Genomic DNA, 25,007 nt, shown 5'->3' on the forward strand with positions numbered 1-25,007 from the left:
CTTGCTGGCCGAGGGACGCGACAATAGTAAAGTTGTATAGACATCTATGTTTTGAATGAGATTTTTTTCTTTTCTCTACAATAAATTATTTATCTTGGCACTCAAAAATAAATATTTCAGAAAAAGTCAACAATATACATCTCTGTGTTTGGGTATTTCTTTGATTTTGTAAAATGAATTGGTACCTGATAAATATGATTGGATGAATATGATTGGAAGAAGCTCCTGGTTCCTGGCTTTGGATGGGTGTAGCTCTGGTCATTGCAACCAGTTAGGGAGTGAACCAGTGGATGGAAAACCTTTCTCTCTCTGTTTTTCTGCCTCTCCTTCTCTATCGGTGTAACTCTGACTTTCAAATAAGTAAATAGAAATCTTCAAAAAATATAGCAATACATATATTTCATTCAATACCTACAAGCCCACTTTTCTGGAGTATGCTATGCTTTTTTTGCTCGTATCTTTTTTTCATTTATTTAATGCTATTTTATTTTATATTATAATTTTTAAAAGAACACTTTTCTTTAATAAATATATATTTCAAAAGTACAACTGTTGGATTATAGCAGTTCTTCCCCCAATAACCACCTACAAACCACCCCATTTCCTACTGCCTCTCCCACCCCATTCTTCTTTAAGATTCACTTTTAGGCCGTCACCATGACTCAATAGGCTAATCCTTGGCCTGTGGAGCCGGCACCCCAGGTTCTAGTCCCGGTTGGGGTGCTGGATTCTGTCCCTGTCGCTCCTCTTCCAGTCTAGCTCTCTGCTGTGGCCCAGGAGTGCAGTGGAGGATGGCCCAAGTCCTTGGACCCTGCACTCCTGTGGAGACCAGGATAAGCACCTGGCTCCTGGCTTTGGATCAGCAAGGTGCGCTGGCCACAGTGCACTGGCTGCAGTGGCCACTGGGGGGTGAACCAATGGAAAAGGAAGACCTTTCACTCTGTCTCTCTCTCTCTCTCTCACTGTCTAACTCTGCCTGTCAAAAAAAAAAAAGAAAAGAAAAAAAGATTCATTTTTAATTATCTTTATATACAGAAGATCAACTCTATACTGAGTAAAGATTTCAACAGTTTACACCCACACAGACACACAAAGTATAAACTACTGTTTGAAGATTAGTTTTACTGTTAATTCTCATAGTACAACACATTAAGGACAGAGGTCCTACATGGGGAGCAAGTGCACAATGATTGTTGATTGTTGACTTAACAATTGACACTCTTATTTATGACATCAGTAATCACCTGAGGCTCTTGTCATGAGCTGCCAAGGCTATGGAAGCTTCTTGAATTCACAAACTCCAAACTCATTTAGACAAGGCCATAATCAAAGTGGAATTTCTCTCCTCCCTTCAAAGAAAGGTACCTCCTTCTTTGATGGCCCCTTCTTTCCACCAAGATCTCACTCACAGAGATCTTTCATTTAGGTTATTTTTTGCCAGAGTTTCTTGGCTTTCCATGCCTGAGATACTTTCATGGGCTTTTTTTTTTTTTTTCCCCATGGGCTTATTTCACTCAGCATGATGTTTTCCAGATTCCTCCATTTTGTTGCAAATGACCAGATTTCAGATCTGAATGCCTTAAGGGCTGATTCTGAGGCTAGAGTGCTGTTTAGGGGAAATGTCATTCTTTGAGTCTGCTGTGTATTTAGCTTCCCATGATGGATCATTCCCTCTGTTTTTGTTCTGTAAATTATTATTAGCAAACACTGGTTTTATTTATGTGAACCCTTTGACACTTAACCTTATCTTTATGATCAGTTATGAACTTAAACTGATCACTTTAACTAGTAAGGTAACTGCCAATTTAATTGGATTTGGAGTCCCATTGCACGTTTCTAGCTCTAATTAGGTGTAAGTCTGAGGAGCATGTGCTGAACTGCACATCTCCTCCCTCTCTTATCCCCACTCTTATTTTTAACAGGGATCAATTTTCAGTTGGGTTTTTACACCTAAGAATAATTCTGTGTTAATTAAAGAATTCAACCAATGGTATTAAGTAGAACAAAAACACTAAAAGGAATAAAATAGTTGTGGGGCTCCATGGGATGCACAGCCATGGAGCCCCCACGTCAAGGTCGGTCTGATAGCTGTTCCTTTGTCTTTATCACAAGGCGGATGTTGCTAGTTTCGGTTAGGGCAATGCTTTCCCACGGTTGGGACTTTCCAGGGGAGTTGAGAATGTTGTAAACAACAAGATGGCGCTGAGGACCGCGCGGTGAGCCTGCCTGCTGTGTGACACCTATGATCTGGATTTTGTCTGGGACCTGAACTGCTACAATAGATTCAGGTGACTGGAAATTAAAACATAGTATTTGAGAGGATGGTCAGTAAAGCCAACTAAATTAGAGATTGTTACTACATTTTTATTTCATGTCAACCCAAGGACATATAAGCACATACATATTGTAAGCATTTGGAGAGTAAAACAGGGAATGGGTTCTCTTTGAAGAGTATTAAATTATATATTTGTTCATCCATTTCTTTATTTGTGACATTTTTCATCTTTCATCCAATGAAGGACACTTAGTGTGTTTTCATTCCTTGACTATTGTCAAAATGCTACAGTAAACATGGGACACAGATATCACTATCAGGTGATGACCGATTTCATTTGCAAATGTATAATTGCTGAGTCACATGGCTGTTTTTTTTTTACTTTTTGAGGAACATTCATATTGTTTTTCATAGTGACTGTAGTAATGTACATTTTCACAAATAGTGTACATGGGTTCCTACTCCTCCATATCCCTGACTACACCTGTTGTCTCCTATACCTTTGACAATAGCCACTGTAACAGGAACAAGGAGTAATCTAACTGTGTATTTGATTTGCATTTACCTGATGTATTAGTGATATTGAGCATCTTCTGGTATACCTGTCATATTGCAAGAAAATGTTTCTGTACTTATATTTGTAGTTTGTTGAAATTTTAGCTTCCATAACAAAAGATTACAGAAGATAATTAAAATACATCATATATAAAAACCCTTGAGTATTCATTTTTGCAGAAACTGTTTTTTTTGCAGCTCAGAGAGAAATAAAATATTTTTAAACAAAGCTTATTTCTTGCTTTCTACATATTTACAGACATTTCAGTACTTGTATTGTTATTTGTCTCTAACTATATTCTGTAGTGACCAGGGAAATACTTTAGACAATTTATCCCTTTGAAATTTATTGAAGATTTTTCTTTTAAAAATTTATGACCTAGGTCAATTCCAGAGAGCAGTCTATGTATACCTATGAAACTGTGTTCTGTTGCAATGTTGAATTATATAACAATAATTTGTTTTCAGACTTTTTATAATAGTGATCAAATATATTTTCTTCCTTTGTGGTTGTTTTATCCATTACTTAAAGGAGGTATAGAAATCATTATAATAATTATTCATTAATTATATATTTCTCAGATTGTCAACTTTCACTTTGTGTATTTTGGAGCTTTGTCAATGCTTGTTAACAATTATGTTTTATTTATAATTGCCAATTATTTATCAATTTTATGTTTGCTATATTTTCCTGATGTGCTATCCTACTTCTCATCATCCAATATCATTCTCTTATTTATTTGTTTACTTTTGTTAGAGGGAGAGACAGAGAAGAGAGAGAGATCCCATTTTTTGGTTTATGCCCCAAATACCTGCACAAACAGATGTCAGGGACTTAATCTAGGTCAACTAAATTTGTGGCATAAACCAAATTATTTAAGTCATGTCTGCTGTCACCCAGCATCAGTATTTGCAGGAAAATGGAGTTGGAGCCAGACATAGATTTGAAACCTGTGCATTCCTATATGAAATGCAGTCTTTTTAACCACCTTCTTTAACTGCCAGGCTAAATGTGCACTCTGCATTTTTTGTGTTAATGTTACTTTGTCTGAGGGTAACATTGCCACCTTACTTATGACTGCTGTGTGCATAGAATATCTTTATTTGTTCCTTTTTCTTTATTTCTACTCACATTTTTGAATATCAAGCATGTCTTGAGACAGAATGGAATTGTACATTATATCCATTTTTATTGCCTATTTCTGTCCTTTGGTTTAATTTTTTCATATATATACTAATTTAGTAATGTACTTAATGAAAGATAATTTAAATACCATAAAATTTATAATTATGAAATTTATGAAACTGTAGAATTTCATGTTTTAGGATATGCCAATAATCATAATCAACCTTAGAACTGCTCATCACATCACACTGAAACTCCACACATTTCAGCTATCACCTCTAAGACTCCAATCTCCCTAGTAACCATGAATCTATTTTGTGACTATGAATTTGCTGACTCTGAATACTTCACATAAATGAGATTATACTACATATATATATATATATTACCTTTGCAACTCATTTCTTTCAGTTACTTCATGTATTGCTTATTTTCTGTATTTATCTCCCTCCTGAGCAAAGAAATAAAAAGGGTGTGTTAGGTGGCATTTTCCACCATCATTAACATTTGCTAAACAAAGAAGATACTATCAGAAACCACTGCTCCAGGAATATCTGTGCAAGCCATTAAGAGACAATGGCTCTAACATGTTTAGTAAAGAGATATCCCCAATTGCTTTCATCTGTGTTTGTATTCACTATGGTCTTTAAATTTGTTCTCACACTTTGAAATGCAGTCTTGTTAACCACCTTCTTAATATCTTTGGATGTTTTTGGAAATCTTCAGGCAAATGAAGGAATTTGGACTTATATGGAGAATTAATTAAAATATTCATCTCAATTTTGAATGATCAAAATAAACATCAGCATCATTATTAAATATTGTAGAGTTAAGGAGCATCCCTGGCATTTAACTCCCCCTGCAGAGTCCAGGGTTCTCCAAAGCCACACTCTGATGTAAATATTCTAGGTGACTCATGTAACAATTTTTGATTTCTCTTTTTATTTCTTCTATGACCCATTTGTTTATTCAGGAGAATGTTTTTCAAACTCCATGCATTTGTATATGTTTTAGAGTTTCTTGAGTTGTTGATTTCCAGCTTCATTACATTTTGGCCAGAAAAGATGAATGGTATGATTTCAATTTCTTCAAATTTCTGAGGTTTGGTTTATAATCTAGTCTACAGTTTATTTTGGAGAAAGTTACATGCCCTGATGAAAGAATGCATATTCTGCAACTATGGGATAAAAGGTTCTGTAAATATCAGTTAGGTCCATTTAGTCCATAATGTCCGTTAGCTCTATTGTTTCTTTTTTGATTTCCCATCTAGTCGATCTATCCACTGATGAAAGTGAAATGTTGAAGTCTGCCATTAGGATTGTATTGCAGTGTATGCCTCACTTTAGATCCATTAACATTACTTTTAAATAGCAAGGCACTATGACATTAGGTGCACATAGATTTACTATAGTCACATCTTCCTGTTGACTCTTTTAAAAGTTTTTTTATGTTAAAGTCTACATTCCCTAATATTCGGATGGTTACACCTGATCATTTCTGCTTTCCATGAGCAAGGAATATATTTTTCCTTCCTACATTTTAAATCTATGTGTATTTTTGTTGGTAAGGTGTTATTTCTTTTAGACAGAAAATGGATTAGTCTTGTATTTTTTAATCCATTCAGCCAGTCTGTATCTTTTAATTGGAAGATTTAGGGCATTTACATTCAAGGATACAATTGATAAAGAATGAGTTGGGATGTTATTTTCCCTGAATATTCCTATGATTTACTATGGATTTCTTTTCTATTTCTGCTGGGATATTTTCTGCTTTCACATTATTCTGAAATGATTATCATCTTTCTTTCTGTGCTTCTGTGTGTAGCATACCCTTAAGCATCTTTTGTAAGGCTGGATGACTGGTGAAAAAAATTTTTTTTTGCTAAAAGAAGTCTTTATCTCATGTTCATCAATGAATGAGAGCTTTACAGTTTACAGTATTCTGTGTTGAGAGATTTATTTTTTCTTTTAGACAGATTATTTCTCTCCATTCTTTCCTAGATTGTATAGTTTCTGATGAGGAACCAGCTGTGAGTCTAATTGGAGATTATCTGAGGGTATTCTGGTGTTTCTCTAGTGCACATTTTAGAAACCTTTCATTATGTTTTATTGTTGAATGCTTCACTACAATGTGTCAAGGTGAAAATACATTCTGGTAATGTTTAAAAGGAGTTCAATATGCTTCTTGTATTTGGATGTCTGTTTGTTTCCCTAAATTAGGGATGTTTTCTGTCATTATTTCACTGGCTAAGTCTTCTAATCCATTCTCTATTTCTACCCACTTGCAAACTTTTAAGACACATTTTTGGGTTATTTGAGAATTTCCCATAAATCTCCAACACTCTTTTTAATTTTACTAATTTCTTCTTTTTTGGTTCTGACTGAAAAATTATCAGAATATTTTGTCTTCTAGTTAAGATGTTGCTTCTTCTGCCATGCCAATTCTGTTATTAAGACTTTCCATTGTATTTTTATTTGACTTATTGAATTATTTCTTCCCAATATTTCATTTTGATTTCTCTTCAAAATATCAAATTCATGGGAAATTTTTTCATTAATGCCATGTATGGATTTATTTAACTCTTCTCAATGCTTCTGAGTAATCCTATGATTAATCTTTTGAGTTATGTTTCTGGCATTTCATCCATCTTTTCACATTCTAATCTGAAGTGTTGTTGCTTTCCATTGGGGGACCTTTTTTCTTCATTTTCCTTGTTTGAATTTCTTCATTTATTGTAGGTATTTGTTGAAATATTGTTGATTTTTTCCCTCTGATATAATTTATTCTTTAAATATGCTTCTGTGCCGTAGTAGAATGTCCACTCTATCAGTGAATACCCAGATGTGTGTGATGAGGGTGGCCAGGGAGCTCTAGTCAGTGCTCCAAGGTTATCATTGCCTGGGTGTTTGCCTATAGTGGTTACAATATTCATCCTCGTTGCCATATGAACCACACAAAGGACCTGTGTAGTCCTCAGTGTGAGTACAGATTCCATTGCAATGACCTGTCCCAGGCATTCAGGGAGCTCTACATGCATGGATTCTCTCACAGTGATTGCCCAGAAATCCAGCTATACCCTGTGTTGTCTCTTGCAGTCACATAATTCCCACAGTCTCAGCAAATAAGGCTCCTTCAGTTACAGGGTGCAAAGGATCTTTTCCATCTGCTAGCCTGTGCTGTCCACAGAGGCAGAGACATTCTCAGAGCCAACTACATATGGGTGTTCCACCTAGGCAGTTTGAGCCCCAGAGACTTCGATATGTTTAGAGGTTGGTGGTATCTCACAGTCCTACATGGATGCCCAGCCTCCTGTCAGTCCTCCCAGCCAGAGTCAAAGTCAGTGGGGAATGCATATTTTTCCCTCTGGTAAAATCCCTTGCTCACATAGGTACATAATAGCAACCATGTGCAGCCCCTACTTGTTTCACAATGATGCTTTGTGCCTGGGAATTGACAGGTATGGTCATCCAAACTATTGCCACTGCTACTGCTAACAAAATGGAACCGTGTCCAAGCCAGTTGCTGGGCTGCACACAAGATATCCTGCAGCTGCTATTTCTGTCTAGTATGGGGCCAACCCTCTCTCAGCCAGTTGCTGGATGCCCTGGTTTGGGGAAAGAGAAACATGCCCCATTTTTCTGTAGGGTTAGCTGGTACACTAACGTGCTTTGTGCTCTAGGCCAGGCAGACTTTGGAGCAAGGAAAGCCTGGTGAGTAACACTGAATGAGGACATAAAATAAAACACTGAAGCGAGCATTGTGGTGAAGAAGTTTAATATGACAAAGTGGCCCACATTCCATATCAAAGTTCAAGTTTGAGTATCAGCTACTGCAATTTCAGCCCAGCTTCCTTACAAAGCCTGGCCATTATAGTTATTTTTCTGTCAGTTTCATTAAAGTTATAACCTGACTAAAAGGCGATAAGAAAACTCATAAGAGAATGCCACTTTGGGATTTTGATGATCTGTTGAATGGATTCATTTCCATTAAGTGTTTCTCTCCAGATTTTATAGTTCCCAAAATGTTGGGATGCACACATTTACACCCAATGTATCTTTGTCAAAGTAGCTAACAACAATCCCTGGAACAAGAACATTCTCTTCAACTAATGGAGCTGGGAAAACTGGATCTACCTATACAGAAATATTAAACAAGACCCCTACCTTACCCCTAACACTGAAATCCACTCAAAACTTATGAAATACATAAGTCTATGTCTAGATATCATTTAATTATTAAATAACATTGGTAAAACACTGCAAGATCTGGGACTAGGCAATGACTTTTAGGAAAAGACCCAAAAACACAAGAAATCAATGCCAATATTGACAAGTGCAGAAATTTCTGCACTGTAGAAGAAAAACTCATCAAAGTAAAGAGGCAATTGACAGAATGGGAGAATTTGTTCACAATCTATGCAACTGATAAAAGATTAATATCCACAATATATAAAGAGTTCAAAAAACTCAACTACAACAGAACTAACAGTCCAGTTAAGAAATGGGCAAGCAGGCGCCACGGCTCACTAGGCTAATCCTACACTTGCGGCACTGGCACCCCAGGTTCTAGTCCCAGTCGGGGCACCGGATTCTGTCCTGGTTGCTCCTCTTCCAGTCCAGCCCTCTGCTGTGGCCCAAGAGTGCAGTGAAGGATGGCCCAAGTCCTTGGGCCCTGCACCCACATGGGAGACCAGGTGGAAGCACCTGGCTCCTGGCTTCGGATCAGCACAGAATGCTGGCCGTAGCAGCCAGTTGAGGGGTGAACCAATGGAAAAAGGAAGGCCTTTCTCTGTGTCTCTCTCTCTCTCACTGTCTAACTGCTTTTCAAAAAAAAAAAAAAAGAAAAAAAAGAAAGAAATGGGAAAAGGACATGGACAGGCATTTTTCAAGACAGGAAATTCAAATGGCCAACATACACATGAATAAATGCTCAGGATGATTAGCTATCAGGGAGATGCAAATTGAAACCACAATGAGGTTTCACCTCACCCATTAGAATTTCTGTCATACAGAAATCAACTAATAATAAATGCTGAAGAGGGTGTGGTGAAAAAGGTATATTAACCCACTATTGGTGGGAATTTAAATGTGTGCAGCCACTATGTAAGACAGTATTGAGATACCTCAGAAACCTGCATATAGACCTAAAATGACCCAGGAATCACACTCCTGGGATTTTACTCAAAAAATGAAATTAAACTATGAAAGTGTTATCTGTAGGCCCATGTTCATTACAGCTCAATGCACAATAGCTAAGATGTAGGATGAACCCAGATGTCCATTAACTGATGATTGTAAAAAGAAATTATTGTATATGTACACTGTGGAATTGTACTCAGCAAAGGAAAATGGAATCTTGTCCTTTGCAACAAAATGGATGCAACTGGAAACCATTATACTTAGTGAAATAAGCCAAAGACATATACCATATGTTTTCCCCAATCTGTAGTAACTAATAGAATACTTAAAATATAATGTTTTGGAGTAAATATGGCATTTTGAGATTCAATGATGGTTTGCATCCTTTATCTCTTCCGGTGAGGACAGTGCTTTTTTTCAAACACCTGGCACAGCTTTGAAAAATTTAAATTTTCTTGGGGAAAAATTAATGTATCTGAAAGGCTGGCCTGGACTATGAAGATGTTTTTTCCTGGTGGTGTTTTTCTTAGTGTCAGACCTGAATAATAGTTATCCTCATGATTGGGAAAGCCCTGGTGGGGATGGATGTGTTCTCAAGACTGCCTTAGTGGATATCATGTGGGCTTTTCCTCCTGAGAATCAGTTCTGTCATTCATTGAGTCTTACTATATGACAGATGTTGTCAGCCTGGACAATCTCACCCTGTGAAGCAGGTAATTTAATTCCCAGGTTGCAGAGGAAGAGAAGGAAGTCAGTGAGGTACAGTCATTTGCAGAGCTTGGATTATCACTGGTTTGTGTGTTCCTAAAGCCAGTGAGTTTTGATCCCTGTCCCCTTCCCTGATGGGAGCCACAGCTGATTTTCCCATTTTAAATGTACCATTTGATTAAAGTTTCTGGTCAGTTAGAAGATGTGCTGTGTGAAAGAACAGAAAAACATCAGTGTGACATCCCCTGGGCAGCACGAAAACATCCATTAAGGGGGCCCCATGGGGAAGGGAAAGCATGGGATGCAGTGCCTATGACAGGGTCTCCAGGCAGCTTTCCTATGCTTAAGTCCTCCTGTTCCCATGTTGGAATCAGTAGGAGCACTGGCTCACATTTCTCATCTGTTTATTTTGCTAAATCCAATTTTATCCAGCTTGAGCTGTGTTTCCAGGGAATTCGGCCTAGCCTAGGGTTCCATTTTCTTTTGTGACTGGGAACACGTGGAAGACTGAATTTACTTTCTGACAAAGGTCACATTTCCAGCCTCAGCTCTAGCTCCTGCAGCACCAGGACCCAGGTCTAGCCCAGGTTGGTGGGCACATCTTCTCTCTAAACTGTCATTGTGCCCCTCTGCCTATCAGTAACATTCTCAGAAGCATCTGCCTGCCATCTCCTCTTTGTTGTGAATCTTCCCTGGAGATAATAACCCATTTACTACTCTTCTGTCAGAATGAGGCGGCACAGCTCAGGAATGCAGGTGCCAGAAGTGTCAGGGACCCCAACCAGGCTCTTCAACCCTTTCTGGCTTTGCTCAGATGTAGTGCTGCCTGACTCTCTGGACTGCTATGGGAGGATGTACTGCCCAATGAACTTTCACTTTTCCATTCTCCCATAGCTTGCAGTTTTCTTCCTCCTAAATAGAAATCAGGATGTGAAGTTTTTTGACAAAATGGAGTTCACTGTCATATTCTTCCTTTCCTCCTGAACAGCAAGGCTGGGGATGCCCACATTGGTGGACAGCTATTCCCACTGATGTCTCAAGAGAGTGCTCTCTAAAGGCCCTCTTTCTGGACCAAGAGTTTTTACATGATGTTTGCAAAGTACCTGGAGATGCACATGCTCCTGGACACCAGGACATCTGTACATGCTGGCCAGCAGCCATTTCAAGCATTTGATTTTTAAAAAATTTTTTGACAAGGCCGGCGCCGTGGCTCAATAGGCTAATCCTCCACCTTGCGGCGCCGGCACACCGGGTTCTAGTCCCGGTCAGGGCGCCGGATTCTGTCCCGGTTGCCCCTCTTCCAGGCCAGCTCTCTGCTATGGCCAGGGAGTGCAGTGGAGGATGGCCCAGGTGCTTGGGCCCTGCACCCCATGGGAGACCAGGAAAAGCACCTGGATCCTGGCTCCTGCCATCGGATCAGCGCGGTGCGCCGGCTGCAGCGGCGGCCATTGGAGGGTGAACCAATGGCAAAGGAAGACCTTTCTCTCTGTCTCTCTCTCTCACTGTCCACTCTGCCTGTCAAAAATAAAAAAATAAATAAAAATAAAAAAAAATTAAAAAAAAATTTTTTGACAGGCAGTTAGACAGTGAGAGAGAGAGAGAGAGAGAGAGAGAGAGAGAGAGAAAGGTCTCCTTTTCTCTGTTGGTTCACCCCCCAAGTGGCCATTAGGGCTGGTGCATTGTGGCCGGCACGCTGTGCTGATCTGAAGCCAGGAGCCAGGTGTTTCCTCCTGGTCTCCCATGTGGGTGCAGGGCCCAAGGATTTGGGCCATCCTCCACTGCACTCACAGGCCACAGCGGAGAGCTGGACTGGAAGAGGAGCAACCAGGACAGAATCCGGTACCCCAACCAGGACTAGAACCTGGGGTGCCAGTGCCGCAGGTGGAGGACTAGCCTAGTGAGCCACAGTGCCAGCCCTCAAGCATTTGATTATTTCCCTGGTGATCTCCTAGGCTTGGCATTTTGGGTTCTCTACCATTTTTTTTCTCACTTAAATGAGCTGAGACTATATTTGCAGAATCAACTTATGGGAAAGGAGGGAGATTTGTTGTAACCCTTGGAATAAAAGGGAGGTGAGGAGCTGCACTCAGGGAAACCTCCCTCCCTCTTGCAAGCGAGTGCTCCTGAGCCCAGAGAAGGTACCATATGCATACTGCACAGATGCCAGTTCTACCATGGGCTTCCTTGGGTCTCCTCCCCATCATAGAGGGACTTTCTTATTGGTTGTTGTTTCTCTTCCATTCAGGAATTCCAACAGTTTTCTACATTGGGAGTCCTCAGCTCTTAGGGCCCCATCTCCTGTGGCTACAGTGATCTAATTCATACAGTTTAAAGGACAATGTTTCAGCTGACATTTTGGGTTGTGTGTCCCTTCTTTTATTCCACAGAACTGCTTTCTCTTTACTCATAGTCACACAGAGTGTATCCTGGGTAGTACACATTTCACACAAGGAGGAGAACTAAGTCTTCTTTCTCTACCCCTTGCCTCTTTCCTCATGTAAACACCATATGGTTTCATGTGCCACCTTCCAGTGTTTTCTTGCTTATATATATACAAAACAGGAAGTTTTGAATATTTTCTTATTCTTTATAGTTTAGTCTGTTTTGTAGATGTATTTTTGTGGTCAGTGTTAATTTTAACCAGAGAGAAAAGATATCTACAAATGCAAAGAAAGAAAGAAAGAAAGAATAAATACAGAAGACAATAGCAGCTTGAAAGGAACGCTATGACATTTCTGTATTAGAATGTGAAGATGAAGAATTTGAGGAAATGCTAGAAATTGAATTAAAATAATGATTCATCTGATTACTCAGAAGGAATCAGAAGCAAATTCAGGAACTAAAGCAAACCAAACGTGAAATGAATGAAAAATTTTCACATGAAAATGAGATTTTAAAGCAAAATCAAAATGAAATACTAGAAATGAAGAATTCAACAAATGAAATAAAAGATGCAGAGGATAGTCCTTATAACAGTGTAGGAGAGTCAGAAGAAATAATATCTGAGCTAGAAGACAAATCGCTGGAAATTCTTTAATCAGACCAAAAACAGGAAGAGGAAATCAGAAAACTAAAAAACACTGTTGGAGATCAACAGGATATCATCAAATGACCCAACATAAAGGTCTTAATAGTTCTTGAAGCCATGGTAAGAGAGAATGGATTAGAAAGCTTTCTTAGTTAAATAATACCATAAAACTTTTCCAATTTGGAGAATGAAAGGGACATCCAAATACAGGAAGCACATAGAACTCCCAATAGACATGAGCAGAAAAGATCTTCGCCAAGACACATGGTAGTCAACTCTCTACAATAAAACACAAAGAAAAAGGTTATAAAATGTGATTGAGAGAAATGCCAGATTACCTTCAGAGGATCTGCAATTAGACTCAAAGTGGACTTTTCACCAGAAAAGGAGAGAATGGTGAGAAATATTCCAATTCTTACGAGAAAAACCCTGTCAACCCAGAATACTCTACCTTGCAAAATTCTCATTTAAGAATGAAGGTGAAATAAAGACCTTCCATAACAAACAGAAATTGGAGAATTTGTCACCATCTATCCAGCCTTACAAAAGATGCTTAAGGATGTGCTACACACAGAAACACAAAAGGGGCTGGGGCTATGGTGCAGCATGTTAAAGCCCTGGCTGGAAGTGCTGGCATCCCATATGGACACCAGTTCTCATCCTGGCTGCTCTTCTTCTGATCCAGCTCTCTGTGATGGCCTGGGAAAACAGTAGAAGATGGCCGAAGTCCTTGGGCCTCTGTACCCATGTGGGAGACCCAGAAGAAGCTCCTGGCTCCTGGCTCCTGGTTTTGGATCAGCACAGCTCCAGCTGTTGCAGCCATCTGGGGAGTGAACCAGTGGATTGAAGACTCTCTCTCTCTTTCTGCCTCTCCTCTCTCTGTGTAACTCTGATTTTCAAATAAAATAAATAAATATTTAAAAACGGTGTGATGTAAGGACACTTTGATGTCATAATTTATTGGGATGGAACAAGCAACTATTGTGATATCATAAGCTAACATTGCAATGTCATAATCAATTGTGATGACAGAAACACCATTGTGAAGCCTCAAGATGATGAAAGAAAACTGTGATCACAACTCAAATCAGGTCTCCATGACACTCTTCACAGGGTGGTAGAAGACCTTAGTGGAGGTGGCAAGGGTGATGTCAGAGCCCATTTAGTGAGGGTTGCTTTCCGGGTCTTAGGTGGGTGCTCTTCCATGCAGTGCTTTGTGTCTTTCTCCATTGCTGCTGGATTCAGGGATATTTGGGGATGCTCCTCCATAAACCAGGCTTTGCAGATACTTCTTTTGAAGCACAGAGAACTAAATTAGTCTCTGCACATTTCCGCTGCTTCTAAAATGTGATGTAATAAATGATGCGATTAAATATACTTGATGCAATGAATAGAATAATCACTCATGCAATTGTATTTTAAACATACATAATATTAAGCCAAATAACCTTGTTAGGGTAAAGTCTATTGTTTTAATATGTCAACAGGTATATTATTTTTAAATTTATAGCTTGGGAGACAAATACATATGAACACAGAGAGCACCATTTGCTGGTTCTCTCATCAATTGCTCATACTGGTCAGAGGTGGACCAGGACTAAACTGAGAGCTTAGAATTCAATGCAGGTCTCCTCCATGGTTGCAAGTACCCAGTTTCTAACCATCATCTGCCACTTCCCAAGATAGAATGTTATTTTAAATGTGATTCACACTCAAATTTTCTAGAACATTACTGTTATGTTCCTTAAAATGCACTCATTTATAAATTGCCCAAAAATGTAACATCACTCCCCTGGTAACTTATTAAAAATATATGACATCACAATGGTGGTTTATCACATTCCAATTGATTATTATATCACCAGGGTTTTATGTCATCACAATTGTTTACGACACAACAATAGTAGCTTAGGGCATCACAATATTTTAGAGCATCACAATAGATTTTGATTTCACAATAGATTTTATGACATCATAGCTGGTTTATAACATCACAATTTATGCAACATCACAATGGTTTATACAGAATAACAATTGCTTATGATATCACAAACTGATTATGGCTTCATATTGGTAGATGTATGACATCACAATGGTTTTATGAGTTAACTGATTAGGAAAGCAAATTGTAAGTGTATGATATAACAGTGTGGTTGATTAGGAAATTACAAGAATTTTTCTGAAAACAATTTGTTAAGACATAACAATGATAGCTTTATGTCATTTACAACATGTTGTGATTATTACCTCACAATGGTCGTTTTATGACATCACAATGATTTTTATTGCTTCAATATTTCATCATGACTATACAATGACCTATGACATCACTATTACATATTTATTGCAGCTCAACATCAGTATCTGACATCAAAATAGTTTTGACAATATCAGAATCGATTATAGCATCAATATTGTAGCTTCTGACATCACAATTGTTCATGTCTTCACAATACTTGCTTATGACATAGTAATTGACTGAGATCATGTTAACCAATATTGCAATGGCATAACGTACCATTGTGTTGTCATAAATGTTCCATTGTTATGTCATAATCAATTGTGATGTCATAAAATGCCAAAAATTCAACTAGGATATGATAAACTACCATTGTGATGTAATTATTTATATTGAAGTCTTAAAAGCCACTGTGATGTTATCAGCCTATCATTCTGACATTATAATCAATTCTATTGTCAATAAAACATTATGATGTTATAAAGCTACCATTGTGATGCCAGTCAGTTCTGTACTCATAGAAACCATTGTGAAGTCAGAAATCTACTTTTTAAAAGTTATAATCAAGTATGATGTGGTAAACTGTCATTGTGATATGATAATCAATTGTAATATTACAAAAACCACTGTTTTGCTATAAATCAATATTATGATGCAATAAACTGGCAATTGTTTTGTCACTAACCAACCATTGTGATGTCATAATCAACTATGAAGTTAAAAATATCATTGAAATCATAAACCTAGCATTGTGATGTCATAACCATGATTCCATAGACCACCATTGTGATGTCATATTAAATTGTGATGTCATGAAAGCCACTGTCATGACAATATTGTGATTTATACCATGATACATATATAATTGTGATTTCATAAAGATGCAAATGTTGTTAATTGAACTTTGAAGCCATAAATGCCATTGTGACATCATGAATATGCCATTGTGATGTAATAATTGTGACATCATAAACTATCATTGTGATGTTATAAACTTCCACTGTGATGCCATAAAACTATTATGGTGTTATAACCAGTTATGTTATAAAAATGTGAAATCAAAATCTATTGTGAATCTCTAAACTTTGTGATGCCCTATGCTACCATTGTTTTCTCATAAACAATTGTGATGACCTAGAAACCCTGTTGATATAATAATCAAATGAAATGTGAGAAACTACCATTGTGATATCTTAAATTTTTGAAAAGTTACCAGGGGTGTGATGTTACATTTTTGGGGAATTTGCATATGAGCATAAATTCTAAGGAACATAACAACAGCAATGTTCCAGAAAAAAAAAGATTTTGATTTCACAATGACTTCTATGATATCATAATTTAATATAACACCATATTAACAGCTTATGGTTTCACAATGGAAGTTAATAACATCACAATGGTGTATTATGATATCACAATTGATTATTACATCAGAAAGGTACATCTGTAATGTCACAATGGCTTTATGGCTTCAAAATTTAATTAACAACAACAGAGTAACTGCTTTATGAAATTTCAATTTTATAATTATCACAGTATAAATCTCAATATTGGTATATGGTGGTTTTCATAACATCACAATTGAATATGTCATCACAGTGGTGGTGTATGGAATCATGATTGTGACATCACAATGCTAGGTTTATGATGTCACAAGGGTATTTATGACTTGACAGTTGCGTGACATAACAATTGTTGGTATATTGCATCATCATATTGTTTTATAGTAAAACAATGGTTTTCATATATTGTCATATCACAATGTCAATTAACCAAATCACATTTGACTGTGAGTTCCAAAAGGTAGATTTGTGATGTCACAATGGTTTGTATGAGTTCACAACTATAACATCACATGGTTGCTTTATAACATCACAATGTTTTATTGACATCAGAATTGATTGTAACATCACAATGATAGGCTCATAACCTCACAGTGTCTTTTAAGACTTCAATATTGATCACAGCATCAAATGGTTGGGTTATGACATCACAATGATTATTTATAATATAGTAGTGGAGTTTCATGACATTTTATGACAGCACAATTGATTATGACATAACAATGGTAGCTTTATGACAACACAATGATATGTTATGTCATTGCAATATTTGTTTATGACATCACAATAGAATTATATTACAATTGATTACAACATGATAATGGTGGTTTATGACATCATGATTGATATAACATCATAATGGCTTATATGGTTTAAACTGCTTATGATATCACAATGGTGGTTTATGGCATCACAAACTGATTATGAATTCATATTGGTGTAAGTATAACATTATGTTTTTCATGAATTAATTGATATGACATTACATTGGTATGTGCATGATATAACTGATTATCACATCCTAGTTTGATTAGGAAATTACAAGGATTTTAATAAATTACAATTGATTATGACATAACAATATTTGCTTTCTGTCATTTTTAACATGGTTGATCATGTCATATTAACGACTTCAAAATAATTTTCATTATATCACAGTTGATTATAGCATCATATTGGTTGTTATATATCACAATAGAGGCTTATGATAGCAAAATATTGCTTCATGGGGCTGGTGCTGTGGTGTAGCAGGTGAAGCTTCCTGCTGAAGTGATGGTCTCCTATATAGGCACCGGTTCGAATCCCAGCTGCTCCACTTCTGATCCAGCTCTCTACTGTGGCCTGGGAAAGCAGTAGAAGATGGACCAAATCCTTGGACCCCCTACACTCATGTGGGAGACCCAGAAGACTCCTGGCTCCTGGCTTTAGATTGGCACAATTCTGGCCATTGTGGCTATCTGTGGAGTGAAACAGCAGATGGAAGATCTCTGTCCCTCTGCTTCTCTTTCCATGTGTAACTCTCAATTTCAAATAAATAAAATTCTAAAAAAAATTGGTTCATGACTTTACTATTCATGACATCACAATGGCAATTCATGTCCACATAGTGGTCATTTATGACCTGCCAATTGATTGTTACCTCACAATGATAGTTTTGTGCCATCAGAATGATTTTCATGGCTTTCATATCTCATCATGACTATACAATGTTTGGCTTATGACATCACAATTGCATATTTGTTGCAGCACAACATTAGCATATGATATCAAAATGGTTTTCATATTATCAGAATTATTGATTATAACAATATTGTGGTTTTTGACCTCATAATGCTGATTCATGATATAGTAATTGATTAAAACATCATAATTATAGGTTTATGACATCACAATGATTTTTATGGATTCAAAACTGAATAAAACATCATAATGGTTAGCGTATAGGATCACAATTATGATGTCCCAATTATTACAATGACTTCAAAATTGGTTATGACATCTCAATAGTAGTTTTATGAGAAACAATGGTTCATTATGATATCACTAGTGTTGTTAATGACATTGCAATTGATCATGTCACAATGGTAGTTTTATGACACCAGCATTTTTGGCTTATATCATTATAAGTATTTTATGACATCGCAATTGATTATGATATAACAAAGGTATATTATTGCAGTACAATATTTTATGCAATCATGATACTGATCTATGACATAATTGTTTTATGACTCACTATTCATTATGGTATCACAAAGTTGGCTTATGACATCTTAATTGGCTAAGGTGGCAGAACATTGGATTCATGATGTCACAATGGCTTTTATGAATTGACAGTTGATTATTACATCATAGTGGTTGATTTATGATATAACACTGATAGTTTTTCAAATACTGATTAATTATAGTATCACTAGTATAGTATCACTAGTATGATGACATCACAATTGATTGTAACATTTGTAATTTTATAAAATCACAGATTTTACAATGTAACAATAGAGTAAAACATGATAATTACTATGACATCAAAGTGGAAAATAACATACTAATGGTTAGTAACATGAAAATTTATGACATCAGAGTGTTCATGGCATCACAATATTGGTTTATAACAGAATAGATTTTTGGTCTCATAATTGATTGATTCTTATATTGCATGGAAGTTCATAATATCATAATTGATTATGATGTCACAATGGTAAGTTTATTGTGACCAATTTCTTCAATGACTTCACAATTGATTATGAGACATCATTTGTATTTTATTAAGATCACAATGATATTTATAATACCACAATAGTTGTTCATGACATCACAATTCATTATTATATCACAGTGGTAGGTTTATGACACCCCAAAGGTTTTTACAATTCCTTATTGATTATGACATCACAATAGTAGACTTATAGTTATGTTTTTTCATCACAATTGATTATGATTCTATAATGACATATTTATAATGTCAGTGTTTTTTATGATTTCACAGTTGTTTTTGACATCACAATGAGTTTTATCTCAGTTGGTTATGACATAACAAGGATTTTCAAATTCACAATTGATTAATAAATAAGAATGGTAGCTTTATTTTATGTCATCATAATATTGGTTTATGAAATCACAATAGGTTTTATGACATCACAATGGAATATAATAGTGGCTTATAACATCAAAATTGATTGACATTCAAATCTACTATAAAAGGTAAGATTTTGATAAACCAATAGTTTTTGACTTCACAATTGATTTTGAAGTCAGCATGATTTTATGTCACCACAATAGTTTTGGACTTCACAATGGTGTTTATGACATCACAATTGATTATGACATTGCAATGTTAGCTTATGATATCACAATAGTTGCTTGTTCCATCCCAATAATGACATCAAAGGGTCCTTACATCACACTGTTTTTTTTTAAGATTTATTTATTTTATTTGAAAATCCGAGTTACACAGAGAGGAGAGGTAGGGAGAGAGTCTTCCATCCACTAGTTCACTCCTCAGTGAACTATGCCAATCCAAAGCAAGGAGCTAGGAGATTCTTCCCAGTCTTCCGCATGGGTGCAGGGGCCCAAGGACTTGGACCATCTTCTACTGCTATCCCAGGCCATAGCAGAGAGCTGGATCAGAAGAGGAGCAGCCAGGACTAGAACAGGTGCCTATATGGGATGTGGTGCTTCAGGCCAGGGCTTTAACCTGCTGTGCCACAGCGCCAGCCCCCATCACACATTATTGTGATGGAACAATGGTAGTTTTATGATATCAAAATGGATTTTTGTGACATCACAAAGATTTTGAGATAACAATTATTTTTAAGATGATATCACAATTGAATTAAAAATCATAATAGTGATTTATGAGGTGAAAACTGATAATGCATAATAAGGGTTGCTTTATGACAGCAATATGGTTCTCTGACATCACAACTATAAAATCATAATGGTGATTTATGACATAATAATAGATTATGTTGTAGCAATTTTAATGAGTACACAATTGTGACATCACAATTCACATACATGACATCACAATGGATAATTATTGTTTTATGTAATCACAATGTTGTGACATCAAAATTTTGAATGACATGATATTGTTTTTATGTTATAATGTTGGTGTTTGAAATTGAAATGGCTTTTACGACAACATAACTGCTTATAACTTCCTATTGGTAGTTTATAACATCATAATTCATTATGACATCACAATTATAGGTTCATGGTGCAACATTTGACTTATAACTTCACAATTGATTATGAAAGGACAATTGTAGCTTTATGACAACATGTGATGGTTTATCACATCTGAATTGATTATGACATCACAAAATATTTTTTTCACTATATCACAATTGATGATGGCAGTAATGGCAGCTTATAATGTCACCATGGTTTTTTATATTATCAGAATTGATTTTGACTTCTGAATTGTTTTCATGACATCACAGTCCATAACATCATAATGGCAGCTTTATGACATCACAATGGAAGTCTATGACATCCTAATTGAGTATGCCATCACAACTTCTTGTGATTTCAGAACTGTTGTTTGATGTTTTCATAATAATTTTATAACTTTGTAATTATGACAGCATAATGGTTGGTACACCATTATAGTACTTTTTGTCATCAGAACATTTGCATAACATCACACTGGTTTCCTGACATCATATTGATTATTAATCATAATGCTGGTTTATGAATTCACCATTGATTATGCCATACAATGTTGGTTTATGACATAGCAATGTTAGTATATGTTATTATAATTGATTATGATATCTAATAATAAATTTATGACCTCACAGTTGTTTTATGGATTCACAATTATGATAGCACAGTAACAGGTTTTTGATATAACAATGGTTAATGACATCACAGATGACTATGACACCACAAGGAAATGTATGACATCACAATTGATTATTACTTGAAAGTGTAGCTTTATAACAGCACAGTGGCTTTCATATTATCACAATATGGTTTGTGACATCACAAAGTTGATATGATACCATGATTTACTATGACATCATAATTATAATTTTTGACATAAAGATTGATTATAATGACTCAATATTATGTTTATGATGTCACAATACTTTGGGAGACTTCACAGGGATTATGATTTATATCATAATCATGGTTTATTACATCCCAATTGAATATGATACAAGAAGGTTTTTTGCATCACAATTGATTGAGAAATAACAATGACATCTTATGATATCACAATGTTTTATGATATAATATATATTAAAATCACAGTGGTTTTTGAAATAAAAATTACATCATAATAAGTTTTATGATAACATGATTATTGGTTTACCACATCACAACTGTACACAATACATAATAATACCACAATGCTGTTATTTGATATCTCAACAGCTTTCATGTAATCATGAATGACTATAAATTCATACTGGTAGTTTTATGACAATACAACTGATTATGGCATCACAATGGTGGTTTATACATCACAATTGATTATAATGTCACAATTGTGGGTTTATTATGTCACAGTAGACTTACGAATTTGCAGTTGATTGCGACATAATTGCAGTAGGTTTATGACATCAAAATGGTTGGTGAATGGTGTCAAAATATCAATTTGTGAAATCACAATGGATTTTATGACATAACAATCGCAATGGTGGCTTATATCACAATTATGACTTTATAATGACAGATATATGATATCACATGACTGTTCATGTGTTTTCATTTGATTATAACATCATAATGGTGGGTTTTCAGTGTAACAATGGTTGGTTTATCATATCCCTGTTGATTATGACCTCACAATTGATTATGGCATGATTATGTCATAATTGATTGGATACAGTAGCTTTATACCAACACAAAATATTGTTTATGACATTACAATAGATTTATGATATCACAATTATTCTCATCATAATGTATGACATGCCGTATGCCTTTGTTTTTCCTTCCTTGTACCCACTTCCAGTAGTGGCTAAGCCTGTCTCATCTGGGTTCTCAGTAGTAGAATTAGAGTCACTGTTTACAAATCTATTCTTAGAGATCACATTGGCAGCTTGAAATTAGCTTTGGGTGAGAATATTTACAATAAGGAAATGGCCCAGTGCTATATCCCAAGGATTTCCCTCCTCCTATGGAACAGCTTTATAAGCATTACACTGCTCTGGTCCTTGCTCCTATTTCACTCAAAGGCAATATTGTTTCTTCCCACAAAGAATATATACCATCTTATCTCTGATATTTAGTCAAAAGCTGGTTTAAAGTTCAATTTCTAAACTAGGAATTGAGAAGTCATTTCTGTCTGTCTCCCAGGTTCAGAGCCTCTGAAGATTAAACATTCCTGATGAAATTTTCAACTCCTTTCTTTGCTCTCATGCTAGTACCCTTTAGCATGATCTTTAGGAAAGAAACTCAGTTGAAGACAGTGAGTTCTCCAAGCACAATGCCCAGGAGATGGAGGAAACACTGGTTTTATTGGAAGAAATGTTTCTCCTTCTGATTTCAGAAAAAAGAGGTTTCCTTTCAGGTGTGTCTTTCTCTTTCAGGCTAAACTTTTAGTTCAGAGTCAATCCAACCAGTGCAGAGGCCACAGAGGCATGGAACACAAGTTCCTGGTAATGGCTTTGTCACCCTAACAGAAATAAAGCAATGGGAGTAAGAGACATGGCTGTGCCAATTCACAGATGCCTTGAAAGAAAAATAGGAAAAAAGGGGGATGAATTTACAATGTTTAGGCCATTTTATCTTTTTCAAAATTTTCTTTCTTCTTTATTGCTATTTCTTTTCATTTTATACCATTTTTTGAACTATACAAATTTCATGTATTTCATTTATGCAGATTAAGGAATGTAGTCATACTTCCCTTCTTCCCACCTATGCTCCAACCATTCTTCCTCCTCCCTCTCACATTCCCACTCCTAATTTTTACCAAAATCTACGTTAAGTTTACTTAATTATAGTAAGGTAATTATAATTACTTAATTATAGTAAGGTAATTATAGTAAGTAAAAAAGTTCATCAAATATTATGAAGATTAAACATTGTTCCTCAACAGAAGAAACAAGGGTTGTAAACAATCATTCAATCTCAAAATGTCAATTTCACTCCTATACATTACCCTTTAGATACTCAGGTAATTTGATCTTGGAAAATATGTGATATTTGTCTTTTGGGAAATAGCTTATTTCACCAAGTATAATGGTTTCCAGGTGCATCCATTTTTTTTTGCAAACCACATTTCAATGTTTTTTTTTTTAATTTTTTACAGCTGAGTAGTACTCCATAGTGCATATAGACCATAATTTCTTTAATCATTAGTTGATGGACATCTGGGTTGGCCCCATATGCTAGCTATTGTAAATTGATCTGCAATGAACATGTGGGTAAAGATAATTCTTTCATATACTGATTTCTTTTGAGTTGGGTAAATTCCCAGGAGTGGGATTCCTGGATAGTACAATGTATGTCTATATTCAGATTTCTGAAATATCTCCATACTGTCTTCCTCAGGGGTTATCCCAGTTTACATTCCCACTAACAGTTTTTCAAGGTACATTTTTCCCCACATCCTTGCCAGCATTTATCTTGGTGATTTCTATATGTGGGCCTTTCTAACAGGAGTGAGATGAAACCTCATTGTGGTTTGGAGTTGCATTTTCTTGATGGCTCAGGATCCTGAGCATTTTTGCATTTGTCTGTTGGCCATTTGAATTTCCCCTCTTGAAAAATGCTTGTTCAATCATTTGCCAACTTCATAACTGGATTGTTTGTTTTGTATTTTTATAGATTTTCTTGAGTTCTTTATAGATTCTGGATATCAATCCTTTATCAGATGTGTAGCTTGCAAATATTTTATCCCATTCTGACAGTTGCCTCTTCACTTTGTTGTTTCTTTTGCAGTGTGGAATCTTCTCAGCTTCACTGAATCTCATTTCTAAATTTTGACTTTGATTGCCTATGATTCTGGGGTCTTTACCAAGAAGTCTTTGCCTATGCCAATGTCCAACAGTTTCCCCAATATATACTAGTGATTTGATGGTATCTGGTCGTATATTTAAGTCTTCGATTCATTTTCAGGCTGTTTTGTGTGTGTGTGTGTGTGTGTGTGTGTAAGGTTTGATTTAGGGTATGCATTTCATACTTCTACAAGCAGAGATCCTGTTTTCCCAGCCACATTTTACTGATGAGATTGTGCTTGCTCCAGGGATTAATTTTAACTCCTTTATAAGAAATAAGTTCCTTGTAGATGTGTGGACTGACTTCTGGAGCTTCTATTCTCTTCCATTGTTCTACATGTCTATGTTTGTGCCAGTACCAGGTTGTTCTGATTATAACTTTCCTGTAGTATATCTTGAAATCTGGTATTGTAATTGATGCCTCTCACTTTGTTTCTTTTGTATAAGATTGGTTTAATTTGTCAGGGTCTTTAGCACCATTTTTCTAGGTCTGCAAAGAATTTTGTTGATAATCTATAAACTGAATCTGTAAATTGCATTGAATCTATAAATTGCTTTTGCAGGTTTGGACATTTTGATGATATTGATTCTATTAATTCTTCCAATCCATGAACATAGAAGTATTTTTCTCCATTTT

The 25,007-nt window shown here is 36.0% G+C and overlaps 1 long non-coding RNA gene across 1 annotated transcript in view; it reads right to left on the bottom strand.

Annotated features, from left to right (window-relative positions):
- Positions 1 to 6: 6 nt before the first annotated feature.
- LOC138843771 (uncharacterized) overlaps positions 7 to 25,007 on the bottom strand; it is a 47,908-nt gene continuing 22,907 nt past the window's right edge. Inside the window, exon 3 of the long non-coding RNA XR_011378752.1 lies at positions 7 to 4,407. This is a non-coding gene — a long non-coding RNA (uncharacterized lncRNA). The remainder of the gene's footprint in view (positions 4,408 to 25,007) is intronic.

Source organism: Oryctolagus cuniculus, chromosome 1, assembly GCF_964237555.1.
Source record: "Oryctolagus cuniculus chromosome 1, mOryCun1.1, whole genome shotgun sequence".
Taxonomy (NCBI): domain Eukaryota; kingdom Metazoa; phylum Chordata; class Mammalia; order Lagomorpha; family Leporidae; genus Oryctolagus; species Oryctolagus cuniculus.